Source organism: Phyllobates terribilis, unplaced genomic scaffold (assembly GCF_046119375.1).
Source record: "Phyllobates terribilis strain yellow unplaced genomic scaffold, ASM4611937v1 Scaffold_5__5_contigs__length_657084704, whole genome shotgun sequence".
NCBI lineage: Eukaryota > Metazoa > Chordata > Amphibia > Anura > Dendrobatidae > Phyllobates > Phyllobates terribilis.
In genome coordinates, this window is record NW_027362765.1 from 109213178 (window position 1) to 109237650 (window position 24473).

The window sequence follows — 24473 nt, forward strand, 5'->3', positions numbered from 1 at the left end:
GCATTTTCTTTTTATTTCAGCGTTGGAGTGATGCCACTAATGTAAGTTCAATGCCCATAGTATTATACTTACCAGCCGCCATCTTCTGCTCTTCCCAGCGCCGCTCCAGTCCTGTTCACACGCTCTCAGTGTAAGTCTATGAGAACCTCGTTCTGGCTGTCATAATCTTACATTGAGGAGTGACCTCCAGTCTGCCCAGCAAACACTGGAGTGATCTGGAAGGTCACAACTAAGAGAAAAATACCAGAGTGGCTCAGAGAACAGCAGAAGATGGTGGCTGGTAAGTATATTACTAGGGGCAGGGAACATGCATTAGTGATACCTCTCCGGAGGTGAAATTTGAAAAAAAACGCCGCAGTGGTGCTTTAAAAACATTTCAAAAGTATAGTCCTTTTAGACTATATACAGTTCTCCCACTTAAAAAGATGAGAGAGGCCTGTAATTGACATCATAGGTAGACCTCAACTATGAGAGACAAAATGAGAAAACAAATCCTGAAAATCACATTGTCTGATTTGGAAAGAAATTTTTTTCAAATTTTGGGGGAAAATAAGTATTTGGTCAATTACAAACAAGCAAGATTTCTGGCTTTCACAGACCTGTAACTTCTTCTTTAAGAGGCTCTTCTGTCCTCCACTCATTACCTGTAGTACTGGCACCTGTTTGAACTTGTTATCAGTATAAAAGACACCTGTCCGCAACCTCAAACAGTCACACTCCAAACTTCACTATGGTGAAGACCAAAGAGCTGTCGAAGGACACCAGAAACCAAATTATAGCCCTGCACCAGGCTGGGAAGACTGAATCTGCAATAGGCAAGCAGCTTGGTGTGAAGAAATCAACTGTGGGAGCAATAATTAGAAAATGGAAGACATACAAGACCACTGATAATCTCCTTCGATCTGGGGCTCCACACAAGATCTCATCCCGTGGGGTGAAAATGATCTCAAGAACGGTGAGCAAAAATCCCAGAACCACACGAGGGGACCTAGTGAATGACCTGCAGAGAGCTGGGGCCAACGTTACACAGGCTACTGACGCGCCCCCTGGGCCGTGGGGTACTCGGTGCTGGGCCGGTCGTTGCTTGGGGAGATGTCACAGTGGCGGTGACCCGGTCCATGACCCAGGGCGGTCAATCAAAAGGGGAATATTTACAGGGGATTTATAGTTTTTATATACAGTTCGTGATGCCACCTGTGGTATGCGGCTATATGGAGCCGCCGCTGCGGAGCAGGTCCCCTGGAGCTGGTGTAAATGCAGCATAGTTGGTTTAGCTCCCCACAGGCAGAGCTTAGCTCCAAGGCGGTGTAGAAATGTTGTAGATGTTATTGGTGATGCTGGGCGTTGTAGTGCAGGGGTGATGGCGCAGCAGCAATAACGGACAGAGGCAGTGGGGTGCAGTCTTCAGGGTTTTTCCTCACGGTTGTTGCAATCCAAGTTACAGGTACTAGTATAACTTCCCTCATCGTGCTGCTCTTACTCAGGGAGGGGTTCAGCCAACCCTCAGATATCTCCGAAGTACTTAGTGGGACCCCCTTCTGTGTGTTCTCTCTCTCTGGCCGTCTTCCTACACCTCACACCTAGTGTCCCAATCCAGTACCCGCGGGCCTTGTCGGGCGACATCTGTTCCGTCCCCTGGGTCCTCTATGGCTACCTTCTTGGTGAGACTGATATGGACTGTTGGCTGCAGGACTTAAAATACTGCAGCCTCCAGTTTCTAGTTGAGACATAAAGTCCTCCGCTAGTTGAGGGACCGGTCCCCTTTTTGCGGCCTGACCCCTCCACCTCCTGGTAGATTTGGGCGTACGGGTGGCCTCCAGCACTGCCCGTACCCCTGGGGTCCCTTCTTCGTTCCTGGAGCCTTTCCTGCTCCTCTCTCTCTCTCTCTCTCTTCAGTCCTGGGCCTCTCACCAGTCCCTCCTCCTGAGCAGAGCTCCTGCAGAGCTCCTGCTCCCCTCAACTCCACCGACTGACTAATCTCTCACACCCAAGATGGTTCCCCTTTTTATACCTTCCTTCACAAGTGCTCCCCTAAGCTACTTCCTCCACCCACACCCACTACATAGTTCCACCCTTCAGCTAGGGACCAGGGACTGTGCAATCTCACCCTGCCCCCACTGAAGTGGAGTGTGTTGGATGCAGGTGTTAGGGTCCCGGGCTGTACTCCTTCCTTACCTGAGAGTGAGATACCACACCTCTGGGTGAGATGCAGTACCTCTGTGGCGACCGAACCCTCAGGGGTGCCACACTACCATCAGTAACACACTACACCGCCAGGGACTCAGATCCTGCAGTGCCAGAAGTGTCCCCCTACTTAAGCCATTACATGTCCGGGCCCATCTGAAGTTTGCTAGAGAGCATTTGGATGATCCAGAAGAGTATTGGGAGAATATGGTCAGATGAAACCAAAGTAGAACTGTTTGGTAGAAACACAACTCTTCGTGTTTGGAGGAGAAAGAATGCCGAGTTGCAACCAAAGAACACCATACCTACTGTGAAGCATGGGGGTGGCAACATCATGCTTTGGGCTGTTTCTCTGCCAAGGAACCAGGACGACTGATCCGTGTACATGAAAGAATGAATGGGGCCATGTATCGTGAGATTTTGAGTGCATACCTCTTTCCATCAGCAAGGGCATTGAAGATGAAACGTGGCTGGGTCTTTCAGCATGACAATGATCCCAAGCACACCGCCAGGGCAACAAAGGAGTGGCTTTGTAAGAAGCATTTCAAGGTCCTGGAGTGGCCTAGCCAGTCTCCAGATCTAAACCCTATAGAAAAGCTTTGGAGGGTGTTGAAAGTCCGTGTTGCCCAGCGACAGGCCAACATACCAGCAACAGCGTGTGCCAACCTTGTGAAGACTTACAGAAAACGTTTGACCTCTGTCATTGCCAACAAAGGATATATAACAAAGTATTGAGATGAACTTTTGTAATTGACCAAATACTTATTTTCCACCAAAATTTGAAAAAAATTTCTTTCCAAATCAGACAATGTGATTTTCAGGATTTGTTTTCTCATTTTGTCTCTCATAGTTGAGGTCTACCTATGATGTCAATTACAGGCCTGGCTCATCTTTTTAAGTGGGAGAACTTGCACAATTGGTGGCTGACTAAATACTTTTATTCCCCACTGTATAGTATAGACCGGTCCAATGACATCAACAATGTATAGTCGTATACTCCAACATTTTAAGCTTTTAATACATAGTGGTCTACTTTCTTCTACAAGGTGAAAATTATGGGGTCAATTCATCAGTGAAAAGATAGAGTCCAGCTCACCCACATGCACTATTTGAAGATCCGGAGCAGAGGAAGCATCCTTGCCTTGGATGTGAATGATTGCAAAGAAAGAAAAATCCAGCTCCACGAAGATCAGTTACCTACGCCATGAGCATGAGTGGGAGGGGAATGGTGGCACCCACTATCTTAATTCATAAAAAGTTATGCTACCTTAGTGGTGTAAAGCAGGGTTCCCCAACTCCAGTCCTCAAGGCCCACCAACAGGTCATGTTTTCAGGATTTCCTTAGTATTACACAGGTGATAATTACATCACCTGCACAGGCAATAATTACATCACCTGTGCAATACTAAGGAAATCCTGAAAACATGACCTGTTGGTGGGCCTTGAGGACTGGAGTTGGGGAACCCTGGTGTAAAGAACATAAAAAAGGTTTTCCAGCACTCCATGAATGGACTTGTAAAACTTGCAACTTGTACTATAACAATGACTAAGAATTTACGGTTGAAACAAGTTGTTTTTTGCTGAACAGACACTCCTTTTTATGTTTACATTCCTAAAATATAAATTACAAATTTTTCAAGTCCATTATTCTTTCTATGTTCGTTACCCACATGCTCATGTGACCGTGCACCTACAGTATATAAAGAATAGATTGCAAGGCCCACGAGCTGGACTTTCATTTTGTTTTCATAACCTTAGTCGTGTAACTTACGCCAGAAATGTTATGCCAGTCCCTGACTGTAGTAGCATTTCTGACAAAGTGCACGGAGATATACACCAATGAGAAAATGCACTGAATTCATTAAATGTCATGTACCTGTTAATAAATTTGGCACATCTTACCCTTCATTGAGACTGGCGTGTACAACGTGTATTAATGAATCAACTTTGATATCTTTAGCTGCATAGGGCGACATACAGAGGTATAAGGAGAATGGAGCTGGGTGGAAAATGGAGGATGTCTGAGCTGCCAGGTGGTCTCTGATTGATGAATTAAAAGGTATCTGTCAGTAGGATCAACCCTCCTAAGTAGTGTATATGGGCTTGTACAGTGCGGAAAATAAGTATTTGATACACTGCCGATTTTGCAAGTTTTCCCACCTAGAAAGAATGGAGAGGTCTGTAATTTTTATCGTAGGTACACTTCACCTGTGAGAGACAGAATCTAAAAAAATCCAGAAAATCATATTGTATGATTTTTACATAATTAATTTACCATTTATATTGCATATTATATCCGTGTTACATCTTTTTTTTCTCATCCGTTTTTAAAAATTGAAGCAGGTAGATGGCTTGAACTTTCATTCATCTGTTAACAATAGATCAGTGAAAAGAAGATAAAACGTGGGTGGAAAACTGATTTTCCCTTTTTCATCTGTGTTTAACGGATCCTCATAGACTTTAATTGCTGAGTCTAATCCGCAAAACGAATGAGAATAAGACATGCTCCGAGTCTCCTGGACCAGAGACACGGATCCATTTTAAAATTGATATGTGTCAATGAAATTCTATGGGTCAGTGCACTGCCCAAGAAAAAAACAGACAACACTTGGATGTTGTTAGAGTAGAAACGGATGTGTGAACTTAGCCTGAGGCATAGGGGAATAAAAATAAATATATAGAATAAAATAAATTAATTCAAAATAATGAAAAGCATTTTTTAAAATAGTGTTTTTTTATGGTATATTGTTTGTTAACGATAAGCTAAGGGGCGTAAACAGAATGTATCACAGGGCATAATCACGCAGGAAGCCCTCCATCAGGGACGTACACTGACAGTGAAGGGCCCCTGTGGAGAACTTGTGTCTGGGACCCCCACCATCAAAGCCCACCCATGTAAACACATGCACTTTTTACATACGGTATATGTTCACATTAGGCACAATATAATAAAATATGCGCATGGCCAGTGACATTATGATTCACTAGATCACTAGATGATTTTTTTTTTGCATAATCATTCATAGTTGTAACAGCAGTACCTTTTATTTACATACATTTTACTATATAAGTGAGAAAAGATGTCATTTTGTTAAGTCCCATTTTGGCAAACACATATATAAGTGTGACAATTTTATTCACTTTCTTATTAATGCACTGGAGAAAAAAATCACCATTTTTTTACACTATTTTTTGATCGCCATAAGTATATTGTTATCTTTTCATTTTATTGTACAGGTTGTTACAATTACAGGGATGCAAATATGTTCATGTTATTTCCTTTTTTTAATGTTTATTTTTAAAAAGGGTATTAAAAATGTGATTAGTATAATAATACAGGTATACTGATGTATGGCTATAAAGAGACGTATCTTTATGCACCAATACAATGTGCCTGTAAGGAAGAAGAATACACCACTTAGATCTTTAGACAGAAAAAAAATCTCCTACTTTTAGAAGTGAAGCCTGCGGATTACAGCTAAAGCTGTGAGTTTGAATGTCAAGACAGACAACACTTTAAAAAAATTATTAATTAACCATGGGGCTCGTGCAGACGACCATATTTTCAGTCCAAGTGTTATCAAACAAAACACTGGATCGCACTCAGACCTATATTAGTTTATGGGGCCATGCTCATGTCTAATTTTCAAATTTTTTCCTCAGACAGAGGAAAAATTAGCAGCATGCCTGATTTGCAATTGATATTCGGACTCGACCATGCAAGTCAATGAGTCAGTGGAAAAAGTCAGACCTCACTCAGATGACATCTGGGTGCAGTCCGATTTCCACGGACTGACAGAATGGAGAAGATGGAGAAATTTTTATGTCGATCTTCTCCTCCTCGGATCACACTAAGATCACACTCTGATAAGAGGAGTGTGATCAAAATTTGAGTAGCATAATTGGCCCGATTTTTCTCGGAAGACAGAACATACGGTCATATGACTTTAGCCATATATTAATGCATCTACTGACCAGGGAGAGACACACAGGGGAGCCCTTCTCTTAACATTTGAGAAGGAGAATTTACACAGTGAGAAAATGGAGCAATCACAGCAGAGGTGGACATATCATTGGAGCAACTTGTGCAGCCACACAGGGATCTGAGAGGTAAGGAGGCCTATTTCCATCTTCAAAACATTCGGAATTGTGCATTATGAGGAGCTATTGGACTGCAAATGGTCCATACATTGTCCTTGCACAGGGGCCCTCTCCTGACTGTATCCGCCAGTTTATCACAGCGACTGAGGAACTTGCAGCGTGACTGGGCCCCCATACCCACTAGGGCCTCCCTAGCCTGCTGGACCCAGGTGCAGCTGAAACTACTGCACATGTGATGTATGAAATTTCAGATCCTTAGTCAGAACTTGAAGTCCTTAGACTGTGTGGAAATCTTCCTAAAAGTCTCTATTTATTCATAATAAGTCATGTCAAAAATTGATCCATGGAGCCTTCTTAGGTCAAACCTCCTTGCGTGGGCACGGCACAGCACATAGACCCAAGTGTGTCCTGTATGCTCTCTACCTGGTTTTATCTGCTCTATATATCCAGAAATTTTGCAAAGACCATTTTAATTCCAAGGCCTGATGACTTTGTCAGACTTGAGCTCAATCAGATGACTACATTTAGCTGCCTGGAAGAGACGAGAGAAGATTAATTCAGCTCTTTTAATTTATGCCATTTCCAAATGATGTGAGCCCAGTAAAGGCATCTACCATTCAGTTCTGTAATTACGTATCGCATAATAATTGCATGTAATTTCAGGCTGGATTTGGCTTTCTGTCTCATCCTTACAATGTAGTAATCTATCCAGGGATTAAACCTGCTGCTTGGATTGTAACATGTTAGCCTGTTAGTAACAGCTCAGATTAAAATGTTGCTGGAACAAAATGTGCCCTTTGGGATTTTAGCTGTTTCCAGATCTCGAAGACCTTGATAATAGCGATGATGGGAGTAGTTGTTCTACATCTCAGCATTCTTTGAGTAATATCTGTAATATTTAGCCTAAATACACCTTATAGTGTCTTTCTTGCAGTTTTACCCTCATGAGTATGCTAATATGCATGCTACCCACACTGTCAGGTTGTGTTCACAGAAGGTCTCCAAAAACAACGAGGAGTTCAAAAAACATGAGTTTTCATTAATTAAGGTATGTGGATACAACTTCTTTTTCAGGTGGATTCCACCTGGAACCTGCCTGAAAAAAACACTAAAAAAATTGCTACAAAGAATGAACATAATGCACAGCAATGTAAATACAACTTGCTGTGCACATGTTCCGTCTTCTGTCACTTCTCTTAACCGTTTCAGGCTTCGAAAGCTGGGAGGCAAAAAAGCAGCATGTTCGTTCTTTGGGCGGCCTCTGCTTGGAAGCGGTTTACAATTTAAATTAAAAAAAAAAAGACACTGTAAAAATGCCAGAGAAAAAGTCAATGATAACACTGCAGAAAAAATACCACCAGCAGTTTCCTAAAAGTATCTTTACTTTGGAAAACTCAACGTGCATGCCATGGTCTAAAAGACACTTTGTGCAAATGCCCTTAAAGGGGTTGTCCAGCCTTAGGGTACAATTCTGCAGTCACTCTATGTGATTACAGACTTCTGAATTCTCACAAGTCTGGTGCCGGCGCCGAGAGCAGGCGGTCACATGACTGCAAGTCTGCAATTTGCATGCTCCCAGCCACATTCCAACTAGACGTGTCCGGAATCGCTTAATTCACTAGCATTGAGCGAGCAATGACACGTCTAGTCGGCATGTAAACTCATGTATGCAAATCTCTGTGAGTATTCACAAGTCTGCAGTTACATAAATTGAATGCAGACTTGTAAGTTAAGACCAGACAACACCTTAAAAAGAGTTTTTGTTCTGAAAACTAAGCAAAAATAACACAGTGTGAACACGCCCATACATAGTAACAAACTGTGCCACTGATGTGTCTACTTTGATACGTTGCAACAAACGCTCAGTGGTTGGAAGTATTAGGCCTCTATGGGTTTTCAGCCTTTGGATGTAAATCATGAATGTATCTATTCTGTAACAGTCAGCAGAGATCTTAAAGGTAGAGAGGAAAACCCCTAACGTTAAAGGGGTTGCCCACTACTAGGACAACCCCTTCTCATACCTCACGCTTGGCCACAATAAAATAAAAAAGCTTATACTCAACTCCCATGCTGTCGCTGTTCCAGAGGTGACGACACTCGCTCTCCCCGGGGCTCCCGTGCGGTTGTTGTGGCATGTGATCCAGGTGTCCAATCAGCGCTGGCATCACTGTCTCCGCCTTCTGTTGAATTGAACATGAAGAGGAAGTCCGGGCTGCAGCTGATCTCTGACTTCCTCTTCATGTTCAATTTGCCCGAAGGTGGAGACACGCCGGGGTCACGTGTCACAACAACGGCACGGGAGCTCCGGGGAGAGCAAGTGCCGAGACCGCGGGAACAAAGCCGGCACAGGAGGTGAGTATAAGCTTTTTTATTTTATCAAGGCCAAACATAGGGAATGAGAAGGAGTTGTCGAAGTAGTGGACAACTTCTTTAAGAGTTCATTAGGCCACGTTCACATATTCAGTAATTGGTCAGTATTTTACATCAGTATTTGAAAGGTAATACCAGGAGTGGAACAATCAGAGGAAAAGTATAATAGAAACACGTCACCACTTCTGTATTTATCACCCACTCCTGGTTTTGGCTTACAAATACTGATGTAAAATACTGAACGTGTGAACGTGGCTTTATGCGGTATATCGTAGATAGCGGCTGCACATAAGTAACCTGTAATTGCAGTCTCCATGCACTGTAGCACAATTAGTCTTTGTCCACAATACGGTAGATGAGGCTCCTGACAACCGATCCTGTTTCTGCGGATGACTCCTTATTCAGTGCCTCAGACAGATGAATGTAATAGACGGCTCTGGGTAATTGCTGCATCCTCGCCGTGTGCACGGAGGAATTACTCTCCATTTTCTTGTTGTTTGAGCTGCTTGGATTAACATTGGTAATGAAACCTGAGTTCACCTATTCAGCATGGCGAGGGCCTGAGGTAATCAGAACACTGACTCCCTGGCAGCGGCTGTGATCCTGCGTGGCCCGCGCCGTGTCGATGCCGCCTTCGTCTGCAGCTAGAACCTTGACACTGCGTGAGGAACAAGGCTCCTTGTGCCCCTTGTAATCATTACTCCCCATCAGCTCCTCACATCACCAGATCCTAACAGTTAACAAGCCTTAATTTCTCTCACTTTGTGAATATTTAATTCCATCCTTTTCAACATCATTTTCAGGTTGTGTGAATCATTTTCAAAGCCCTTGCCATTCTCCTTCTACAATCATCTGCATATTTTATGAAATGGCTTGGAAGAGTCTCTGAGGTCTCTTGATAAGAATGAAACTGGCAGCTAGCTCATTAGCTGTTTACCTGGAGCGCTGGTGATTCCCCAGGAATGGAACGTCCCCCCTTTAGGATTTGACTTTAGGATGTACTGAGGAATCTGAATTTGAATGTTTCCCCCCCTTGCTAATCCTCATTATAGGCTCCTATTTTAGCAGCTGGGAAGAGATGACATGGTTGGTGCCCAAACAAAGTGAAGATGCCCAAACCCTGTCTGAAATAGTAAATCAGTCTGTGCCTGTCACCAAGGTGCAATCTGTCATAAAATCCTTATCTCAGATTAAAAGTAAATTCATATTTGGAGCATCGGATGAAACTCCTGCGTTCACATCTGTAACATCCCTGGCGGCGTGCTTGCATGGTGCACTACCTCCCACCATGCAAGACCGCAATCTTACCTGTCAGTCCATGCTGCACTCTTTTGCTCCAGTACCGGCTGTGTCCATGTCTCTTGTCTGATTGCTTAGGGCGTCGGGGCGGCTTTTTGCTTGTTTCTTATAGCTACTGTGTGCACAGTCCTAATGCGTCCCCAGCCTATTGCTGTGAGTCACTGGATATTTAAACCCTCTCCACCCAGTGGGAGGTGCCTGAGCAACACTTTCACTCAGTTTGTCTTTTGCAACTAAGGTGCCAGGTCCTGTCCTGACTCTAGTCTGTCCCCCACCCTGGGGGCTGAGTACCCAGGGCTTTTTCCTGTACCTGTGACTTCTAGTCTGTTTCCGCCACCCTGGGGGCTGAGTTCCCAGGCTCGTTCCTGTATCTTGTTCCCAGTTCAGTTCCTGTCTGAACAGTGTCCTAGCCCGTTACTTGTTTCTCTCTATGTCCGTATCTTCGCTTTGCCTGCAGTGTCTGAACCTGCACCTAACTCCAACTCGTTGTCTCTGTACTTCTGTTTGTGAGTTTTGTGTCCACTCGCTACTTCATTGTAAGTACCTTGTGTGTATCTGGTTCTGCTTGTCCCCTTTCCCTGCCTCCGTATCTACCTCCTGTGTTCTAACCATCTTCCTGTATTTTCCAGTCTGTTCCATGTGAACAGAGCCCTGTCCTGTCTGCCTTCACCTTCTGCTCTGTTCTGCTCTGCTTGTTCACCGCTCCGGCAGTTCCGCTCTGCTCCGCTTGTTTACCGCACCTGCGGTTCTCTTCTGCTCTGCTTGTTCACCGCTCCGGCGGTTCCACTCTGCTTCGCCTGTTCTCCGCACCTGCGGTTCTGCTCCGCTCTGCTTGTTCTCTGCACCTGCGGTTTTGCTCCGCTCTGCTTGTTCACCACACCTGCGGTTATGCTCCGCTCTGCTTGCTCACCGCACCTGCGGTTTTGCTCCGCTCTGCTTGTTCACCGCACCTGCGGTTTTGCTCCACTCTTCTTGTTCACCGCACCTGCGGTTTTGCTCCGCTCTGCTTGTTCACCGCACCTGCGGTTTTGCTCCACTCTTCTTGTTCACCGCACCTGCGGTTTTCCTCTGCTCAGCTTGTTCTCCGCACTTGCGGTTTTGCTCCGCTCTGCTTGTTCTCCGCACCTGCGGTTTTGCTCCGCTCTGCTTGCTCACTGCACCTGCGGTTTTGCTCCGCTCTGCTTGTTCACCGCTCCTGCGGTTTTGCTCCGCTCTGCTTGTTCACCGCACCTGCGGTTTTGCTCTGCTAGTCCACCGCACCTGTGGCTGTTCCTGTATCTCAGTCTTTACTGGTCCCTATCCAGCCTGCATTCATACCAGCCAGTATCTGCCTGTCTGCATTCCAGCCGTGCCTGACAGCACCCGCCTGTCTGCATACCAGCCACGCCTGCCAGTACCTACCTGCCTACATACCAGCCGTGCCTGCTAAGTACCCCCCTTCAGTCATACCAGCCGTGCCTGCCAGTACCCACCTGTCTGCATACCAGCTAACCTGCCTGTTTCTGCATTCCCCGGTGTGGGTCAACAGCTGTGACTAGGGTCTGACCTGGAGTAGCACCTGGTCCCTCTGCTCGGTTCCTCCCTGGTTCACGGAGTCGACTGAGCCGCCGTGCAACCTTGGTCGGACCGGGTTGATACTTAGTTACGCCCCTCTAGGCACTCCTCGGTTCATGGTACAGTGGGATCACTAATCACGCTCACGCCAGTCAGTCCGGGCGCGAGCGTAACAACATCAGAGTCCATGTTTTTGGACCTTTGACCTTTCCTATTGGTGCTACATTGGAGCTTGCAGTCTAAGGGCTCATGCACACGTCAGTAATTTTGTCGTACAATAAACTCGGTCTGATTTTCATCAATGTTTTTGATGAGAGTTTCATCCGAGTTTGGTGACAAGTTTTTTTTTCTGATGAGAAAAAAAATATTTCTCCACCTTCCCCTATCAGTCTGTGAAAAACAGAAGCACGATTTTTTCACGGACTCATAGAAATTTCATTGCCGAGTTTGATCTGACACTCAGATCAACATCAAACATGTCTCCGCGATTTTGCACTGACCACTCAGTCTGCGAAACATCATGGACAAGTGAACAGCCCCATAGATTATCATAGGTACACATGTTATCTGCTCATGTAGCCCTTTCAAAGACAAGTCCAGCAGTACCTTTACATGGTCAATCTGTTCCTCCATTACTGAAAAATAAGTTTTATTAAATCAGTAAATATGAATGGATATGCAAATGACAATGGTAGATCTGAAGCCTCTGTCACTCCAGCTCTATTTCCCGATCAGTCTCGCCTTCTCCTGCTTGACTGACCACTAATTTGACTAAAGTCACATAGCATTGAGGCTGTCAGTAAAGCAAGAAGAAGCATCGCTGGGTGGGAATAGAGCTGGAGTGACACATTCAGATCTACCATAGCCATTTGCATATCCCTTGAAATGCTGCTTTCTCACTAACAGAGAAACGAACTGGCCATGGAAAGGTATTGCTGGATTTGACTTTGAAAGGGCTACATGTGGATATAAATAGTTTGGGGTAGAAAATCCTGCTGAAAGTTTCTCTTCAATCAGTTTTTCTTGAGTGAAAAAACTGATGGAAGTTTCTCAAATAAAATAGTCAGTGAAAAACGGACAGCACACAGATGGCATCTGAGTGCTGTCAGATTTTTTCACAAACCCATAGTCTTGCATTGGCAAGTTTGATTAGAAATTGAATCAAAATAGGACATGTCTCCCCGCTTTTGTGTGGACCACACGTACTGCAAAAATAAGCGGACATGTGAACAGTCACAAAGACAATAATAGGTAGAAGTTTCATCAGATAAAACTGATATCTGAATGAGCCCTAATACTGGGGAGACAACATCCTTATATACTGCGATTATTCACCCCAATACATTGGTAGAGTCGAGGTTTACCTAAGTTGTGGCACCCAATTTCACTGAGTCCTACTTGACTGCCTTGGCATACTTATTCTTAGACTTATGAGCCCAAACTCACACACACCAAAGATAGCTTTCATAAGGCAATTCATAAGCCTTCTTCATGGGGCCATTTAGTTGTCTTTGCAATGCATTTCCAGTGTTGGCACCATATTATTATTATTATTATTTATTATTATATCACTTGCACTTGGCTCTTGGGACACGAGCCTAAACAATTTGTTCCCTATTCATCGCTGTTTATCCACTTTTCTGTAGTAATTTGCTTCTTTTTAGTGGCTACAGTATTTGCGCCTTATTATCTGTACGTTTTTGCCCCAGTTTTTAATGTGTCTTTCTTTTTTTAAAGGAAATTTGTCACCAAGTTTTTTCTATCTCATCTGAGAACAGCATAATATATCACTTACTGGGCTGCTTACTGTCATTTTAATAAAATAACAGTTTTATCTGCTGCTGAATGCTGAGCTCTGTATAATCCTGCCCACACCACTGATTGGATGCTTTCTGTGTACACTGTGCATAGGCAGAAAAATGCCAATCAGCTGTGGGTGAGGGATTATAGAGAGCTCATGAATATGGAGGACTACATAGAAACAAGTTTACAATTGAAATACATGCAACAAGCCAGAGACTTATTATATATTGGAGGAGTTGCATTGCAGTGTCTGCAGATGGCACTGATGTATCTGTTGATGCTTAACCCCTTAGTGACCGAGCCAATTTTGACCTTAATGACCAAGCCAAATTTTACAATTCTGACCAGTGTCACTTTATGAGATAATAACTCTGCAATTCTTCAATGGATCCTGCTGATTCTGAGGTTTTTTCATGACATATTGTATTTCATGATAGTGGTAATATTTCTTCGATATCACTTGCGTTTATTTGTGAAAAAAATGGAAATTTGGAAAAAGTTTTGAAAATTTTGCAATTTTCAAACTTTGAATTCTTATGCCCTTAAATCGGAAAGTTAGGTCACACAAAATAGTTAATAAATAACATTTCCCACATGTCTACTTTACATCAGCACAATGTTTGAAATAAAAAAAATTTTGTTAGGAAGTTCTAAGGGTTAAAAGTTGACCAGCGATTTCTCATTTTTCCAACAAAATTTATAAAACCATTTTTTTAGGGACCACATCACATTTGAAGCGACTTTGAGGGCCTATATGACAGAAATTACCCAAAAGTGACACCATTCCAAAAACTGCACCCCTCAAGGTGCTCAAAACCACATTCAAGAAGTTTATTAAACGTTCAAGTGCTTCACAGGAACTGAAGCAATGTGGAAGGAAAAAATAAACATTTAACTTTTTTCAAAAAATTTTTACTTTAGACCCAAATTTATTTATTTTTACAAGGGTAACAGAATTAAATGGACCCCAAAATTTGTTGTTCAATTTCTCCTGAGCATGCCGATACCCAATATGTGGGAGAAAACCACTGTTTGGGCGCACGGCAGGGCTCAGAAGGGAAGGAGCACCGTTTGACTGTTTGAACATAAAATTGGCTGAAATCCAGAGCGGACACCATGTCGCGTTTGGAGAGCCCCTGATGTGCCTAAACAGTGGAAACCCCCCACAAGTGACGCGATTTTGCAAACTACGCCCTTCAAGGATTTTATCCAGGGGTATAGTGAGCATTTTGATCCCACAGGTAGAACACAGAATTTGATAACATTAGGTCGTCATATTGAAAAAGTTCATTTTTTTCACAAAAATGTTGCTTTAGCCCCAAATTTCTCACTTTTTCAAGCGGTAACACCAAAAAGTGGACCCCACAGTTTGATACCCACTTTCTTATGAGTGCAGCAATACCTGACATGTAGTCAAAAAGTTCTGTTTGGACAAATGACAGGGCTCTGAGCGGAAGGAGCAAAATTTGAAATTTGGAACACAAATTTGGCTGAAAGAGACGGCGGGCACCATATCCCCTAAGGTGCCTAAATAGCAGAAACCCCCCACAACTGACCCCATTTTGTAAACTACACCACTCAAGGATTTTATCCAGAGGTATAATGAGGATTTTTAACCCAAAGGTACTACACATTTGATAACATTAGGTCGTCATATTGAATACGTCGTCAATTAGTGTTGAGCACAAGTGCTCGCTGAGCGAGTTTTCATCGGGTGCTTGGGTATGCACAGAATATCGCTGATACTCGAGTGACATGCTCGCATCTCCGCCCCACGTGTTTCACAGCTGTTAGATAGCAAAAACAACATGTGGGGATTGACTGTGTATGGCAGGCAAACCCCATATGTTTTTTTTTGGTGTATAACAGCCGTGAAACATGTGGGGACCCAAGCACCCAATGCAATCTTGAGTAGCGATTACTTGCGCTCAACACTAGTCGACATATCGTCATCATTTTTTTTTTAACTTTTGAAAAAAAAATCAATCCTAACCCTAACTCCAACCCCAAACCTAACCCTAACACAACCATACCGCTAACACAACCCTAATCCTACCCCTAACCCTAACACGACCCTAACCCCAACCCTAACCCTAACACAACCCTAACCCTACCCTAACACAACCCTAACCCCAACCATAACCCTAACACAACACTAACCCCAACCCTAACCCTAACACAACCCTAATCCTAACACAACCCTACCCTAACACAACCCAAACCCTGACACAGCCCTAACCCTACCCTAGCACATCTCTAACCCTACCCTAACCCTAACACAACCCTAATCCTACCCTAAGCCTAACCCTAACACAGCCCTAACCCCAACCCTAACTGCAAAGAATGAAAAAATATATATTTTTTATTTAATAATTTTTATATGACTAAGGGGGAGGCAAATGGGGATTTGATTAAGTAATTATTGGCTTTGATCACTGTGATAACACAGATCACTGTGATACCACAGTGATCAAAGAAATCAATAAAAAAATGATCTGCTGTTGCTGGGTACCAGCCGGCAGATTTCGGAGGGTGCACTGCGCATGCGCCTGCCTTTTTTTTTTTAAGACGATGACGGATCAGGAGGGCCCAGGGATGGCAAAGGTACCAGGGTGGTGCTGGGGTCATCTATATCATATCAGAGGAGAGAGAAATCATTGTAACAGCGGGACACTTTTTTTTTTTACTTGATCGCCGTTATTCACTGAATAACGTGGATTGCTTTCTTACTTGAATAACGTCGATCATGTGATCGGGGACCGGAAAAACCGACCCTGATCATGTTCTTTAGGGTCTCAGCTAGCTGAAACCCTGGAGATTTTCCAACACTAGGGGGGCGCTATACCCTTATTTCTTAGAGCGGTTAAAAAGCGTCGCTGAGGAATAAGTACCCTTGACTGCCACTGTTAAAATGCGTATCGATGGTCGTTAAGGGGTTAATAACATCTAGTGTATCTAACTGTTTCTCTTGTTTAGGTTGTCGCTCTCTAGTATAGAGCCATCTTAGGATAAGTCTTGTTTTTCTTCTCCGTTGATGATTTATCACAAGTAAACTATGGTTTTTCCCAAAAATGTCTGATTGCTGTTGCTTCTGCTGAAGTCGAACAAATCTGCAATATTTACTAGTCCTCAAATGATAATCTCCTGCTATTAAAACTGTGAATTCCCTGTCTCTACATTATGCCCCTCTTAGATTAGGTAGCAAAAACCTGGAGACCGATTCCCTTCAAGTCTTTTTATTTGTCGTCGGCAACTTTTGCTTATCCAGATGTTTTAGATAGATTCATGAAATGCAACTTTTCCAAATGTCACAATTTTTTGCTGTATCCTACACCAGTCCCTGCTTGGAGTAAGGTTGCTGGTAGACTTTTTATTTTTATTTTGGCGCAAGTAAAGACTAACTAGGGAGCTTTTGCTTTAAAAAGTCACAAAACCGGTTACTGATTTTGGGCCAAATGCATAAAGAACGTGCCATAGTTTCATGAGTTTGGAGCCAAAAAACATCATCAAATACCACAAGACAGAAAAAAGAAAAGAAAGTTCCAAAAAAATTATAAATGATCAATTGGGCCCTATGTGTTTTAGACCTGGACTCAGGGGTGGACATATCTTTGGTGCAGTCTGGGGCCTCAGAGGTAAGGGGGCTACTACTGGCTCCAAATCAGAGCGTAGCTACTCTCAGAAAGAACTATGGGACGGCAAAGGGCCTATAAATTGTTCTTGCACAGGGGCCCTTTTCTGTCTGTGTCCGTCATTGCCTGTACTATTACTATACCACTGATTATAGAGACACAGTAAGGTATTCCCTGATCAGGTGCCCAAATAGGATGTGACTATGACTGCAGCAGAGAAAGTTAAATAGGTACTTACCAAGAACAACCAGCAGTAGCCAACCAGTCCCAGTAGCTTCAGAACTTTCTTCTGATGGAGAAAACAACTACAATGTGAAGCAGCACCATCTGTTATAGGTGTTGAACTCAATCTCCCAGTTACGGCATTTCAGAATAGGTCCCAAGTAGTCTGAGTATCAAGTTTTGGGCTTATGTTCAGCCTCCACATCTCACTTTATTTTATGCAATAGGGATATAACAGATTCATCCAAATTTTGCCCAGAACCACAGCCCTTACATAACTTTTTAAGCATATTTCTCTTCTATCTCTACCCATTTAGGGGTTTGACAATTTGGAGAAGAGGGCACATTCATTGCGTGTGGAGGAAAAGTGATTCCGGCATCTAAATAGGAAAGGGTTCTTTACAGTTAGTGTAGTCAAGACTGTGGAATGCCCGAGCGCAAGAGATAGTAATGGTAGACACTATTGTAATGTGCCACAGGACAGTAGCTGTGGGTGAAGTACTCGTCTCTTGCGCCTCAGCACGTTACATGAAGGTGGAGGTCCTAGCTGAGTGTGTGGACTTGTAATGTGAGGGTGCTATCCCATGCATGCAGTATGGAACCGATGACGCTGGTTTACCAGGATCAATGACAGTTCAATGAGGGAGGCCAGAAGTCCACAATAAACTTTTTACTCAGTGATAAGTGAGAAAGGACTATATGCAGGAGATAGGGTGCACTTATCTAGATGAACGTTTCTTTCACAACACGGAGTATTTCCTCACCCAAACTCTTTTCTCTCTCTCGTCCTCTGTTTTCACTATTTCTCTTCATTCTCTTTACTTGTCACTGCTTACCACTACTTCACCACAACTCAGCTGGACACTACAGTCCTGTTTAGCAAGAGTCCTTTATTCGACCTGTGGTTCCGCGTCTTCTCTCCCCTTAGGGGAGTTATGGTGCCAGTATGGCCGGTACTTATCCTCTCTAGTACTCATGCTCTGGAACTGCCGCCCTGGACTTTCTACTCATCTTGTGTACTCAGTCCTGTCTAGGCCCGTTAGCTTCAAGAGTTAAAAACTCTGGGCCTTACTGCTAGTCGTCCTCTCCCAGGACCTGTCTCCGGAAGATCATTCTGAACCTCAAGTCGCTTCTGCTCCGGATCTTGCTATCTTTCCTTTCAGTCTCCTCTCATTATAGCACACATGAAAATGCAGCACTGCTCACATTGGACCTTAGGTCCTTTCTCTGCGCACTCCAGGCCCTATCCATCTCACTACCAGGAAATTGCAGGTAATGGAGAAACAAATAGGTTAATTCTGCGCTGCCGTATGGAAAGGATTAAGGATGCCGATCCAAGTATAAGTGGTTTATTTGTCAACGCGTTTCAAAGTATATAAACTTTTCCTTCAGGACAACCATGATCGAGGTTGTCCTGAAGAAAAAGTTTATATACTTCAAAACGCGTTGATAAATAAACCACTTATACTCGGATTGGCATCCTTAATTCTTTCCTACACGGCAGCACAGAATTAACACATTTATTTCTCTATTACCTGCATTTTCATCCTCTCGTGGGTCTGCAGCAGCCTTAAGCATAATAAGTGGTTTTGTGCACACAACCCGACCAGGTGAGCACCATTAAAACCCTATTTTGCGCTTTATGTCATTCCAGTCCTTCTTTACTACCAGGAAACTGTCTCTCTCTCCCTTCAGCTTTTCCTCTCCCACTCTGGGCTAGTCCCAAACTTAACTCTAACTGTCCCTGTTAACTATCTGTTGCTGGGCAGAACACAGATTAATCAATAACAAAACAGATCATTACACATAAGGCATAACACTATTCTCATCATACATTACAATAACACTTCAAGGGGAAATGTGGGCAACATGTCCATCTCCTTACACTATATCAGCATTTAAAATAGTATCTAGTAGTAGAAAATGTAGAACTGGTTGAGAAAAGTTGAACTAACCACTGAGCCACTGTGCGAGGCAGCACGGTGGCTCAGTGGCTAGCACTGTTGCTTTGCAGCACTGGGGTCCTGGGTTCAAATCCCACCAAGGACAACATCTGCAAGGAGATTTTATGTTCTCCCGGTGTTTGTGTGGGTTTCCTTCCACTCTCCAAAAACATGCAGTTGAAACCAGAAGTTTCCATACACTATATAAAAAGACACACATGAATGTTTTTCTCAATATCTGATATGAAATAAACCTTTCCCGTTTTAGGTCAATTAGGATTACCATCATTTTTAATATTTGCCAAATGCCAAAATAATGAGAGAGAGAGAATGTTTTAAGACATTTTTATTACTTACTGCAAAGTCAAAAGTTTACATACAGTTCATTAGTATTTGGTACCATTGCCCTTAAACTGAATGACTTGAGTCCATAATTCTCTTCCTGACATTTTGGCTGATTTCTTTATTCCTTCCCATGATGTTACACAAAGAAGCAGTGTGTTTCAGGTGTGCATTAAAATACATCAGAAGCTTCCAAACACATGACATCATCATATGGGCAGTCTGGAATTGTTTAAAGGCATAGTAATCTTAGTGTATGTAAACTTTTGACTTCTTGTTTCATCTGTACTGTTAGGGAATGTAGACTGTGATGTAGATGGGGACAGTGATGATGTCTATAAAGCGCTGTGGAATAAGATGGTGGTATATAAGCAAAGCATAATAATAAATAACTTGCTGGACCTATGTTTTTTTTCGACCTATGTAACTATGAGAAACCTTTGTCGATTAGAGAATGATACATAACCTACTATAAAGATCTTACATTATTTCAGAGATATGAGGGTTATCGCTGCTTATGTTCCCTATTCCTGTTGTGGTCTTGTGGGCATCATACCTCTGGTACACGTGGCGGCACTGATACCACAGCATATGTCGAATACTGATCCTGCTACATTATGAATAATGTAATTCACTATAAACAAATGGTTACAATGCTGCCCCCGGATCCCATTCACGCCGACTTCACTCACCGTATCTGCGGAGCTGAACTCACAACAGCTGTAATTCTAAGACTAAACAATTGCTCCTTAATAAATCTCACTTCCTCACTTTTATGAAGCAGATAACACAAGCTGCTATTAATCACACAGGGGTCCCCCTGGTATTTTGAAAACTGATGAGCCTGCCAATTCCTGTTCCTTACTTTCTATGCAAATGATAAATTATAAATGAAAAAGTCAGGGGCGGCTGTGGGGGAGGGGTGACTGTGGTGGTGGGGTAGATAGTTTCCTCAATGACAGAACTATCCTTGGACAAGATATTGTGACTTTCTCTAGAATAAATTGTTGGCCGTGCACAGGAATGATAAAACTCTTGTATAATGCATAAGCAAAGTGTAATAATAATTAATGAGCGCCTCCTGATTAATAACACTCATCTGTGATTCCTGATGAATCAGGGCGCTATCTGGACGGACGCCGTCCTTGTCACTGTGATTAAAAAAGAGACTTTACAAGGGAAAAAAAAAAAAACAGAAAGACCTGAAGACTCTGCCATTCGGCAACATAAATATTCCATGAGGGGCCTGCTCGTTAACCTTGAAAACAAATTGTCACTTTCTTAACAGGGTAAATTGGCCAATTCAGCAAATAAGTTTTCTCATGGCTCCCAGCGAAGCAGATGGGCAATTTTGGATGGTGCCATTTGATCACTTTACTTTTCATGGAACCGCTCAAGATCTGACGACTGTCCTGGTATAGAGTCCCGAGGATCTGATGACTTTCCTGTTATGTAGACCCCCAGGATCTAATGACTGCCCTGTTATGTAGAACCCCCGGATCTGATCACTGTCCTGTTATGTAGGCCCAAGGATTTGATCACTGTCCTGCAATGTAGTCCCCCCCGGATCTGATCAGCGTCCTGTTATGTAGCCCCCCCCCCCCCCCCACTTCCCGGGATCTGATCACTATCTTGTTATGTCAACCCCCAGGATCTGATGACTGTCCTGCTATGTAGAATCCCCAGATGTAATCTCTGCCCTGTTATGTAGGCCCCAGGATCTGATCACTGTCCTGCTATATAGGCCCCTCGGATTTCATCTCTGTCCTGCTATATAGGCCCCAGGATCTGATCTCTGCCCTGTTATGGAGGCCCCAGGATCTGATCTCTGCCCTGTTATGGAGGCCCCAGGATCTGATCACTGACCTGTTTGAAGCCACATGGGATCAGATCATTGAGCTGTTTACAGAGTCTCACAGATCTGATCACTGTACTGTTCGCTGTTTGTGGATCCACTTGGGATCTGAATACTGTCCTGTATGTGAAAGACTTGTACCTAGTGTTGAGCGATACCTTCCGATATCAGGAAATATCGTATCGGATTGGATCGGGCCGATACCCAAAAAGTATCGGATATCGCCGATTCCGATACCGGAAACCAATGCAAGTCAATGGGACACAAATATCGGAATGAAAATAAACCCTTTCTTTCCTTGTAGGTTAATTCTACATGAAGTAAAACAACTAAGAATAATGTAGAATGACATGAAAAGCCGGCAATTCATCAGCGGCATACACCGGTACCCGACAATTTACAACAGAAAGAATAGAGCATCACACATAGATTAGATAGATAGAAACATGTCAGTCACATATATATGAAGTACAGTGACAGTGTTGCTTACTGTACTTGTCATTTAGTGTAAAGGATTTATTAAAAAAAATATTAGTGTTTTCATGCACCGTCTCTTTAAAAAAGCCGGCCGGCAATTCAGCAGCGGTACCCGACAATTTATAACAGAAAGAATAGAGCTTCACACATAGATTAGATAGATAGAAACATGTCAGTCACATATATATGAAGTACAGTGACAGTGTTGCTTACTGTACTTGTCATTTAGTGTAAAGGATTTATTTAAAAAAATAATAGTGTTTTCATGCACTGTCTCTTTAAGAAAGCCGGCCGGCAATTCAGCATCTGTACCCGACAATTTAGAACAGAAAGAATAGAGAATCACACATAGATTAGATAGATAGAAACATGTCAGTCACATATATATGAAGTACAGTGACAGTGTTGATTACTGTACTTGTCATTTAGTGTTAAAATAAAGGATTTATTTTAAAAAAAAATTGGCGTGGGGTTCCCCTTAATTTTAGGCTCTAGCGGAGGTTAAGCAGACAGCTGGGGCAAATGTTTGAAGCCTGGGAAGGGGGTAATACCCACGGAGCTTCCCAGGCTACTAATATCAGCCCCCAGCTGAATACCTAGCCTTTACTAGCTATTAAAATGGGGGAACCCCCCCCAAAAAATAACGTGGGGTCCCCCCTAATTTAATAGCTAGCACAGGCTAGGCAGACAGCTGGGGGCTGATATTAATAGCCCAGGAAGGGTGCCATGAATATTGGCCCCCTCCCAGGCTAGAAACACCAGCCGTCAGCCGCCCCAGAAATGGCGCATCCATAGGATGCGCCAATTCTGGCACTTAGCCTCGCTCTTCCACGCTGCCCTGGTGCGGTGGCAGGGGGTAATAGGGTTGGGGTTGATGTCAGCTTATAATGCCAGCTGACATCAAGCCCAGGTTAGTAATGGAGAGGCGTCTATAAGACACCCCCATTACTAACCCCATAGTCAAAGTTAAAAGAAAACACAAACACCCAGAGTAAAGTCCTTTAATTGAAATAAAGACACAATTCTTTATTGTTCTAAATTAAACCATACTTACCATCACGCCCATTCCAGCTGAAGCCAACGATCTCCTGCAATAAAAGAAAAATAATAAAGCAACCTCATCCTTACCTTTCGATGGTTCCCAGGACAGCTCCAGCTCTGCTACATCGAGTTGACAGGATGGACCGCAGCAGAAAGCTGCCATCCAGCCTGTCATCCCGCAGACACTGAGAAGGCAGGCATGCTTGCGCTCCTCAGTGTCTCTCTGTGACGTCATCCAGATGAGCCGAGTTCATGTCCAATGAACTCAGCTCACCTCATGCACGTCACTGACAGCGTGGGAAAGTTCTCCTGCACTCAGCGCTTCAGCGTGAGAATTCTCCCACGCTGTCAGTGACATACATGAGGTGAGGTCATGTCCAATGAACTCAGCTCACCTCATGCACGTCACTGACAGTGTGGGAAAATTCTCACGCTGAAGTGCTGAGTGCAGGAGAATTTTCCCACGCTGTCAGTGACGTACATGAGGTGAGCTGAGTTCATTGGACATGACCTCGGCTCATCTTTATGCCGTCACAGCCAGACATTGAGGAGCACAAGCATGCCTGTGCTTCTCAGTGTCTGCGGGATGACAGGATGGATGGCAGCGTTCTGCTGCGGTCCAGCCTGTCATCTCGATGTAGCAGAGCTGAAGCTGTCGTGGGAGCCATGGAAAGGTAAGGATGAGGTTGCTTTATTATTTTACTTTTATTGCAGGAGATCGTTGGCTTCAGCTGGAATGGGCGTGATGGTAAGTATGGTTTAATTTAGAACAATAAAGAATTGTGTGTTTATTTCAATTAAAGGACTTTTTTCTGGGTGTTGTGTTTTTTTAAATACTTTACTAGAAATTCATGGTGGTCATGTCTAATATTGGCGTGACCCCATGAATTTTGGGCTTAGGGCCAGCTGATAATACCAAGCTGGCCTTAACCCCTTTATTACCCAGTGAGCCACCGCACCAGGGCCCTGGATGAGTTGGGTACAGCGCCAGAAGATGGCGCTTCAATGAACGCGCCATTTTCTGGGGCGGCTGCGGACTGCAATTTGCAGCGGGGGTGGCCCAGAAAGCTTGGGTCTCCCTGCGCTGCGGATTCCAGCCCCCAGCTGCATAGTTGTATCTGGCTGGACACAAAAATAGGGCGAAGCTCCACGTATTTTTTTTTTTTAATTATTTCATGAAATTCATGAAATAATTAAGAAAAAAAGGGCTTCCCTATATTGTTGTGTCCAACCAGGTACAAATAGGCAGCTGGTGGTTGGGGGCAGCCCGTTCCTGCCTGCTGTACCTGGCTGGACACAAATATAGTGCGAAGCCCCACGTCAATTTTTTTTAAATCATTTCAGGAAATTCATGAAATAATTAAAAAAAATTGATGTGGGGCTTCGCCCTATATTTGTGTCCAGTCAGGTACAGCAGGCAGGAACGGGCTGCCCCCAACCACCAGCTGCCTATTTGTACCTAGCCGGACACAACAATATAGGGAAGCCCTTTTTTTCTTAATTATTCCATGAATTTCATGAATTAAAAAAAAAAAAAACGTGGAGCTTCGCCCTATTTTTGTGTCCAGCCAGGTACAACTAGGCAGCTGGGGGCTGGAATCTGCAGCGCAGGGAGGCCCAAGCTTTCTGGGCCCCACCCGCTGCAAATTG